Source organism: Balearica regulorum, chromosome 1 (genome assembly GCF_011004875.1).
Source record: "Balearica regulorum gibbericeps isolate bBalReg1 chromosome 1, bBalReg1.pri, whole genome shotgun sequence".
Lineage (NCBI taxonomy): Eukaryota > Metazoa > Chordata > Aves > Gruiformes > Gruidae > Balearica > Balearica regulorum.
The window spans coordinates 206,143,947-206,154,341 of NC_046184.1; the positions used below are offsets into that span (position 1 = coordinate 206,143,947).

General features: G+C 40.5%; 1 long non-coding RNA gene across 1 annotated transcript in view; it reads left to right on the top strand.

Annotated features, from left to right (window-relative positions):
• LOC142599932 (uncharacterized) overlaps window positions 1-10,395 on the top strand; it is a 146,296-nt gene that overhangs the window by 117,556 nt on the left and 18,345 nt on the right. The window lies entirely within an intron of this gene.

The following is a 10,395-nucleotide window of genomic DNA, read 5'->3' on the forward strand; positions in this document are numbered from 1 at the left end:
AGTTTCAAACAAAATTATTTTGAAACATAAGACAGGGCTTTCTCAATTTTTAAAATGTTAAATTAATATCTTGGCAATTTTGAAAAAATGCTTTGAACACTTTTTATGTTGAGGAGGTAATTTCAACTAACCCTTTTCTACAAAAAGCATTGTAAAAAAAAAAATCTTTCTTTTTTGATAAACCAGTTTATTAAATAGTTCCCAAACCAGTCCACTTCTTAATTTTAGTAACTACTGCTTCTTCGTTAATTCAGAATAAAAGAGCAAACCAAGCAAGATAGCAACTTCCTGAAACCATATTGGATAAATCCAGAAATCCAGCTCTGTCCCAAAATATAATCAGTGTTACGTAACGTACAGTAAGTGCACCAGATAAAGATAAATCAGCACCTGCCAACTAATGGGGAAGGGTTATCATTAAATTATCCCATAGTAACAGTTCTTTCTCCTTTCCTCAAAAATCATTTTAAAAAAACCTGCTTTAAATGCCTATTTTAAAAGACTGCTGTTATAAAATACAACTTCCCATGCTAAAAACTCTCTTCAAATTCTTTCTCCAGAACCACATTCTAACAAGAATGCAATAAAACTGCATACATTGTGAAAGATAAAAATACTTTATGTTAGCAGTTAAGAAAAGGGCTTGTTCTGGGTCAGTTGTTCTCCGTCTGTTGACACAGCAGAAGCAGCTGAGGCGAAGACCTGCCGGGTGCCTCTGAACCACTGGCACAGGGGAGGAGGACACAGTCCCAAACTGTGAAGGTCATGGGAGCTCTGGCCCCGTCACTGGGTCGGGTGTTTGCTGGCAATGAGATCTACCTATTTTGCAACTTTGCTCGAGAGTCAAGCAGCACTGCCCCCCACCCTCGAACACACACCCCCAATCATAGATAAATGTGCAAGGGAATCAACTTTATTTTTTTCCTTATCATTCTCCAGGACTTTTCCTCTGTTTCCCCCTCCGCAGCCTCCTTTTGCACCCTAGTTTAGGGCCCAGAGCCGGCAACCTCTGCTGTGCAATACCCAGAGCAAGCTGGAAAACCTGCACCCCACACCAATCTTACTGCGCTGTGTCGCTACGAAATATCCGTCATTCCTGCTCCCACCCCCACCACTGGTCACCATGGTCCTCCCGCTCCTCCTCACCATGCAAAGACTCCCCAAATTACCACTCGCTTAGTGCAGGGTGGGTTACCATGCCACGATTTCTGTGATTCTGTTCCTTTTGCTCTCACACTGAAAGACAAGCTGCTTTTCATCCCAAAATGTGTAGAGAGACCAACAGGAAGCAAAGCTCAGAATCTCAGAAGCATTAAAGCATATAACTTTTACTGAAGTAAAATGACAGTAAAGTACCTATATAGGACTCAGAGCCAGATGCACAAGGATTTCAGTGGGAATTAAAGTCCCTAAAAGTCTGTCTTTAATTCCTAATGACCTTAACCCCTCGTTTTTCAGAAGTTAAAAACAGTGAATGTAGAGGGGTTTTAAACACTGTTCGGTTGTTTCAAAACAGATTCCTGGGATTCACATCTCTGGCATTAATAGCATGTTAAGAAAAAAATTATGTGAGACTTCATAAGGAATAATGTTTGTCATATGTTTAATTCCTTTTGCCCCATAGGCAGAAAAAAAGAAAATTGTTATTCTTCCTACATAACTAATTCATGGATTTTCTTTGAGGTGGAAGTATTTACTATGTGAGCTATTCCATTATGAAGCACAGATAGAAAATAATCGTTTCAGAATATCTGAACAGACTCATGGCCATCTTTGTTGCTGTTAGCTAGATACCAGATATGTCCATTATCTTTGCTCCCAAATTTGGAGCCATAAGCCCCCAAATGCCACAAAGTATTTGGTGGGAGATGGGAAGCAGAGAAGAGTAAGTGGCTGAGAAATCACTACCTCTGGGGTTACGCAGTATCAGGGAGGGGGGAGATGCGTGGTCACAGGCAGAACTCATGAAGCTACACTTGGGACCGTTTCCTTCATTGCCTACTCAACTGTAAGAAGGAGGAACAAAAGCAGGTGCCAGTCCCACCAACAACCACCACCTAAACAAACGTTAACACAATATTCGGGTACAGGATCAACTGCAGACCTAGAGCAGAGTACTATGCAGAATTTTGCAATTTGCTTAAATAAAGCCTTGACTAAAACAGTGCTGTCAGTTTTGACTAAGCAAAATACTCTAGGGGTCTAAAGGAGGGCAGAAACTATAGCAAGTTTAGAGCGTAAATCTCTGCAGCTGCAGGAAATATTATCAGCACTAATCATTTAATCATGCTCAAGTGGAGTAAGTGGTCACCCTGAGTTTGCCTGCACACACATGTGAAGCAAGGTTATTTTGCATGAAATCTTCTCTATAAGCACACTAGTTGTCTCCTGTATGGATTACATTTTTCGGAGCTTCTCTCCTTTTACTTCCTTTAGCTCCCCGGCTAGAATGTTGAGATAACTGCCTGTGTTTTCTACTTGTCTGGCACTGTCAGAGGGAGAAGGGAGTTATTTAATAACTTAAGGCTACAGAAATGTTGTTTTCAGCCAAAACAACAATCAAATTCCAAAGTTCTCTGAGATTTGATTCACGGTGTTTACAAAACTGTGGTTCTGTGACCTCTGCTTATCACTGCAGTCATAAATAACTGTGTCCCTCTGCTCCTTCTAGTTTCCTTTATCCACCCTCTGTCTCTTACTTCATCCTTAAACCGTATGTTCTAAGGAACAGAGAGCATCTTTTCACAGCAACAGTGCAGGACTGTGTGAACTGGTAGGTGCTTCTCTAATACAAGTATTATACCTGAGCATACTCAGAACAGTGAGTTGAAACTGAAATACTCCTTCTGTGCTTCCCCTGCAAGTAGTTACCATCAAGTCATTGTGGTTTGAGACCCAGCAATCATACAATTACTTTCTAATGTTCTGCGCCAGTGCTCTTCTGTTTACAAACAATATCAAGCACTTTTTGCAAATGTGATGCTTGGAATTTAACATGTAATTTACCACCATTTTACCAACTTTGAACGTGACGTGCTTAAGTTTAATGGAGCCAAAAATGAATACTGTAAGAAAAGAGTAATCTCCAAATACATTGTACCCTAGCATTGAAGTAGGCACCTTATGTGCAGGCAAAAATCCATGTCATTGTGTGATATTATTGTATTAACATGGAAAAAATTCATAGATGCTTAGTATGAGCAGTCGTAGAAATCCTAAGGAAGTTTTTCATTGTGGACAGTTTTGCTCACAACTGGTTATATACCTATTTTTTCAACTCACGGGACACAAAGAGAGATTCCTCTTCTGACAGAAGCAAGTTGTTTAAATCTTTTATGGGAATTTATAAAAGCTAATAATCATATTTTTAATAAGTTTTTTTTAATAAGCCCAATTACAAAAAAAAAAAAAAAGGAGGGGGTGCAAAAGCCTTTCAACAAACGAAAATTATAGTCAGCACTAGTTTTAAAATCAAGCTACTGGCAAACATCCATATCTAATAAAAGCAACGTTCCCAACACTCCCCACCAAGAACTTACTTTCCCTCCCACAATATCCCCATGTGCTTAAAAAGTAGCCATGACAATTCTTAAGCACGTTGTGTAGCTAAAATATAAGACACCAGTTAATGAACTATGTACCCCTAGATCTGAATGGGAAAGTATGCCACATATGCTTAGATAACATCAGAAATAGAAAAGTCATGGGAAAGGAGCTTAGAAACTACATTAGCCTAAGAAATCTAAGATAAAAATCTAGCCCAGACCTCTAAGGGCACAGGTCTTTGAGACCTTTCACATGACCAAATTATTTCATCATTTGCAGTGTTCAGGGGCAGTTTGGCCTGTGATTGCTTACTTAGTGAGCGGTAACTCTTTTCAGGCCTATTTCACCTTGCTGAAAATGCTGGTATGGTGCACTAAGTACTGTGTGGGAGTGCGGGGAAAGGCGGTAGAGGTTAGGGTATTTCTGATCTATATAATCTCAAGGGAAGAGAGTTACCTCAGCAGCTGAGATCTTACACTGGCCTCAACCTACTGTCCTCTGGTTTTGATAATTTCAAGGTAGAATTTCAAGACAGTAGGGTTTTGTAACGCATTTTCATCTAGGTCTTCGCTTTGGCTTACCAGAGTCCACATCCCAACCTCGATGTCATGTAGCTGGGCTCGTGTGAACTCAAAGGCCGTTTCTGGAGGAAAGGAACATGCATGTAGCAGAGAGGATGGGAAACTTTAAATACAGAGTTTGGGAGAGGAAGAAACCCACTGCTCCATCTGGCCTCTGCAAAGACTGTACCTCTATACTGAGGCCAGTGAGTGAACACATTTTGTTAAGAAAACAAGAAGTTATTGTACTTACAAAGAACTTGATCTTAAGAACGTAATCTTTGATTACTTACTGCATACCAGCATTTGTGTCTGTCTTGTCTACAGTTTGCTTTTGGGTACTTTTGATACATAATTAATACTATTGTTTTGTTCATATATCCCCAACTATGCTGAAAGATTTCCAGATTTTAAAGATTAAAATATGTCCCCTGAATTCAGCATTACTTTACAACAGGCCAGTTCTTGAATGAGAGGTCAGCAGATACAAAAGAATATAAGAGGCATTTGGGAGAATACTGAACAAGAGCAGATGTGCAAATTTCACAGTAATGAGAAAAAAATAAGAATTTCAGAGTTGAATACCTAATATGAAAATCCATCTTCTATTTTAATTACTTTAACAATGAAAGAACTCTCCATATGATCTACCTTTTTCATCTAGTCCAAATGTGCAAATCCAGAATTAAAAATATATTTGAAAATATATTATATAGTTATTTCAAAGAATGCCCAGGCAAACTTGCTTTCTCTTTTTCTCTTATGCATCTCTTCACATCTCTTTTTTCCTGTATTGATCTCTCAGTGTATGATTCTGTGGGGTTGAAGCCAGCTCATCTTTTGCTGCTGGATCCACTGGCAGCAGGTTAAGATCCAAAACTCATAATCTGTCTGCAACTGTCTTGATATCTGTATCTCTTCTGGTGCCAAGGATCTGAATACAAACAACAACTTCAGATGAAGGGTGCTTTACTACCTTTCAAATAGTTCTTCTTGGAGAAGAACCATTAACCCTGGGATGAAACAGTCCTTTATTCTGACTTTGCTATTATGCAAATTAATTTAATAGATTTCTAACGTTTGCAGCTATAATACATAAACTGCCATCTCCTTAAACAGGATTACCTCACCTTCATTCCCTCAATCACATAAGAAATAAATGGTACAATAAGAAATGATTTGTAGGAATGTCAGTTTATTTGCACATACTTTGATATTCTCTTTGTAGTACACGCAGCTTAGGTTAACCAGTCAGGTGCTCTTTTCATTACAGTTTAAATAATTACTTTATATTTTTTTCTGATGCATTATGTAAGGCTTTTAATACCTTTTAATCAAGCCAGGCCAAAGCTGGATGCTAAGTTTACAGCTGAAAGGTTTTGCAGGTATAGAGATTCTGGTATATTATCCTGGTAGAAAGTTAAAAAGTTAGTGCAGATGCAGTTTATACAAGCAGAGAAGTACTTTTGCCACTACAGTTTATTCTAAGCATTCCTTGTTTCTGCTGACCCAGGTTAAATACATAAGAGTAGCTAAGCACAGTTTTATGGGTGGAACTCCATCTACTCTCGGCAATTTTAATAGCACAGCTATTCTGGTCACACATCATGACTCATCACATTCTTCCTGGCAAAAGTTTGTACTCCGACTAGAGAACCACTGCCAAGCGATTGTATGTGGTTTGTGACAAAGAGAAAAGAAACCACCCGAAAGCTAAAAGCAAACTGTTAAAGAATTATCACAATGAAGGTGAAAAAACTCTAAAAGTAGGATAAAATCCCACTCCTCTCATTGCACAAAAACCTGACCTTCGTTACGCAGTTCTTGCGGATGCTAGTAAGTTATGCCTTGAATTGCTCTTGCTCAAAACTCAGCACATCAATATGGTCAAATTATGGCCAATGCAATCTAAACCTCGACAGCACTCAAACAGAACCTTTCCAGCACTGGGTAGGAATGCCTCAGTCTCATATCAGCACCAGATAAACATCGTCCTCTTTACTCCTCAGTCTCCTACTTCAACACAGAAAGATGTAATTCATACTCCATGTGATTGTGAAATACCAGGATATTTCTTCAATCTTATGGCAGTGAAAATGAAAAAAAAAAAAAAAAAAGAGTTTTACTGGAGTGAAATTGGAGCAAAATAAGGTGGTCTTCAAATCACGATAATGAACATTAACTGCGATCAGTCTTGTACTCTCCTACTATTAGACTGCATATACTTCAGACACTGAACATAGAAGATTTTAACTTACACACACAAATGGCAAAGTAAACCACACATTTTATCAATTATTAGGACTTTTAAATAGCAGAAACAACAAGAACTCCCAAAGGTACTGCAGACAACATAAACATGCAAGTCATCTAGTAATCATGATCCAGCGTACAAGACACACAAAGAAACCTTTTGTATATGGAACATGATTTCAGAATCTCATGAGACCAGAAAGCTCTCAGTGTTTCAAAAAGAGCTTAAATGTTAACTCCATTGGTCTCTTTCTTCTGAAATTCACTCTTTCTATGAAATTCAATGCTGCACAAAGAGCCAGAATCAGGATTAAGGATCTCATAAACCCCATTTAATTCCTTAAAAAGGCTTCTGTGCAGAAATGAATTCCAGTGTCTGAGAAAAGTTGTGCTGTTAACAAAAGTATGCCCCCCCCCCCCCCAAAAAAAAAAAAGGCATTTAGAAAACTCTATGCTCTAGAAAAACTTTTTACATTTTTGGAAAAACTTTTCTTCTAAATGGAGATGTACATTCTTTTAAATATGCATTGAAATCTTGAAATATTTTCTCCTAAGAAATTATAACCATTAAGGTCAATTTCTCTGTTGCTACTGGCTGTGGAGTGATGGCAAAAAATGACAAGAATCACATCAAATTCAGCCAGAAGCTACCAGGGCTTATTATTTGCAGGGATTCTCCCTAAAATTAGAGAAATGATATTCCATTGACAAGGAATAGGAAGCAGAGAAATGCAAGGTAACGAGTCTCCTGCAATATTCTCTTTGTGTACCCTGTAGGAGGTTGAGTTCAACAAAGACAGAGAGAAAGAACTAGAGAAAGAACAGAAGAATGAAAGGAAGGAAGAAGATCCTGTATTCAATTTCTACCTCCAGGCATAGTCTTACTTGGGGGTCTCCCTACGAGTCCTAGCAGCTCTTTCTGGTGATAAAACAGTTATTGTCTGTTTAATTTATGTCTCTGTTTATCATATGACATAAATAGACTGAGCAGTGCGTTTGGTGAAGGGACAGGGAGTCCCTACTGACGTAAGCTGGTGAGCGGTAAAAAGAACAATCCCTTCTAAGGAACTGCAGTGCTGAAATGCTTCGCGCTGGCTGAAAATTTATTTCAAAAGCATTAGAGCTCATTGTCGTGGGTTCCCTTGGCTAAACCTCTTGTTGTCAAACCCAGTGGTGACTTGCCATGACTGATCTAACAAGCTGCTGAGCTGTTGCTGTCTGTCAGAGAGCGAGAGCCAGCTTGGTGGCTGTGCCAGTTCCAGACAGGCCCAACCTCCCTGTAACTTTGGGTGCGTTCCTCTTTAAAAAAATCAAAAAGACCTTTTTTTTTTTTTCCTCCCCCCTCTCTTTTTTCAGTTGGGGTAAATTCCAGCATTATTATTTGGGCATGAGCCAGCCTAATGCTTGCTATGCCTGGGAGTCATACTGGGTTTGCAAATGCTGCGCTGCTGCAGGAAACAGTCCCTGGGAAATGTGGGCTCCGAGCTTCCCACTGCCTACCTCAGGGACAGGAGAATACCCCGAGCAGGAAGGGTCTGTTTTATGGCAGGGATGTCCATATAATCCTGTACATCACTGAACCCCAGAAGAGCTAAAGCTTCAGAGAAACTGCAGGGTGAGCGTAGAAACAGCCAGCCAACCAACAGATTGGCTGGAAAGCAGCAGAGCAAATCCTCAGCAGTGACAGTAGCTAGCAACAGAAGCGGCCAGTGGGGACTGCCACTTAAAAGAAAGTGAAGTTTCCAATATATTAATTTCTCTGTTATCTAAAATCATAGGGGTGGGGACTGGTAAAACAGAAAACACAGTACTGGAGAGATGTGGTAGCCATCACATGGCACAATGATTTCACAAGCCCTGTTAAAAGGCTATGGTACCCATGAAAATCAACTAAAGTTATGTTTTGTGTGACAGATAACTGCTTAATGTGTAGGGAACATTTTAAGAAATTCAGAGAGGAGCTTTGAGGAAAATTGGCCCGTTTGGAAGTCCGCTTCTAAACCCTGAGGACACAACAGGACCGCACAGCACAGACTCCCCGGGACTGGGACTCTCTACTTACCTGAAACATCAGAAAAATCAAGACAAGGTCTTTCAGCATTGTGCATAAAAAAAACTTCTTAGCTGTCCTTCAGAAGCCAGTATTCATACCTGAAACTCTTCATGTCATTTAAGTAAAAAAATATATTTATTATATATTTTGTCCAGTTACAAACAATATATTAATTTTAATTACCTTATTCCCATCTCCTGTCCTAGAGCAGTACAACTACGCGGTTTTCTTCGGGCCTTGTATCACTAGATGGCGACGTCAGAAGGAAGAAACGCGATGGAGACCAGCGACCGAGCAGCACCCCGAAATCTTACCTTCCACCGCAGTTTGGAGGAAACATTAAATCCCGGGCAAACTGTGCTCCATTTATTTATTTGAAAATTCATGTACCGACTTTAAATGTAAAACAATTAAAAGAAATGTCAGCCCAGGACTGTAAATCCCTTAATGCAATATAATCCTTGAATTATAACCATTCTAATCCTTGCACTATAACATTTTGGTGGGAATTCAACCCACCATCTACATAAAAACCTGTCCACTCCTCTGTTCACTCCATGTGAAATCCATAGCAGTGCTATGCAAATAAGATGAGAAAAAGATTGTCTCTCATTTCCAGGTATTTCCTCTCTTTGTGGTTTCGTTGCCACCTATTTTTAAAGAAATATATGCAGATGTTTACAAGATCTTGTTAAAGCAGTACAAAACATATCAGCAGAATGAGTTCCAAGGTAGCAGTAGTTTTCTGCCACAGACCAAGCAAACCAAAGCAAATTTAAGACACAAATCTTGTTATTAAAATGCATCTGTAAGTGTTAGCTCTGAACAGAATTCAGCATCCTATTCAATAGACATTTTAAGCAGAAAAACATCAGAAGCTCATTATTGTAGAAGTTAATAGTTTCCTGCATATACTCATCCACAAAATGTCTTGTTCTTCGAGCAGTGAAAGAAGTACAACTTACTTTCTTATTAATTTATTGTAGCCTCCATCTCCCAAACTCCTCCGCTGCAATACTCCCACTTTCCCCTGTAACTAAGACAACATTCAGGCCACCTCCCCATCCCCTAACCTCCATTTTTTGGGGTTCCCCACATGAGGGCCAGCTCCAGCTGAGAGCAGTGCACACATGTTCAGCGATTCAGTGCATGCTGCCAAGTTGCTATAACCAAGAAGAGCCCCGCGCTGAGCTGGCAGATCTCTCCTAGAGCAACGGCACTAGCAGGACTTTTCTATGTCACCCAGCCTGTGATTTTCCACATGGATACAACATGAACCCTCAGCGTGCTCCTGCTTCTGGCTGAGAGGCCCAATGAGGAACTGCTGGCACTGCACCCAAAATGTGATTTACAGACACCAAAGAAAGCGTTGTTTTCTTCTGAGGCCCACAGAGGACAGGTGGGCTGGCAGAGGCTTTCCCGAGCATGGGCACTGCTGGGATTTCAGCTCCGGCTGGGCCCAGCACCGCAAAAGTCTCCCCATAATTACAGTTGCCACAACCTGCTTTCACATCCCCCATTCTGCTTTTATTCAACATATTCATCAATGCCCTGGACGAGGGGACAGACTGCACCCTCAGCAAATTTGCTGACGATACAAAACTGGGAGGAGTGGCCGACACACCAGAAGGCCATGCTGCCATTCAGTGAGACCTGGACAGGCTGGAGTGACCAGTGACCGGTCACCTGGCAGCCCCTTTGGGGAGGTGTCATACCTCACATGCTTGTCACGTAAAGGGTGTGAGTCTGGCGTGTGGCTGAGGGAGGCCCTCCCACTGAGTCACAAGGCTCAGAAAGGACCCCCTTGCTATCTAAATTCCTTCCCAGAGAGGAGCCTAGGTGCAGCTAGGTCCAGTCTTACTCCCAGACTTGCTCAACAGTTTATGTCTAAAGGATTATATATAGCCACATACCGGCGTTAACGTTTGCCTGTCAGAGCCCCCAAAGGACTTTCAGTGAGACGGTTTCACAAAGTTGAAACAG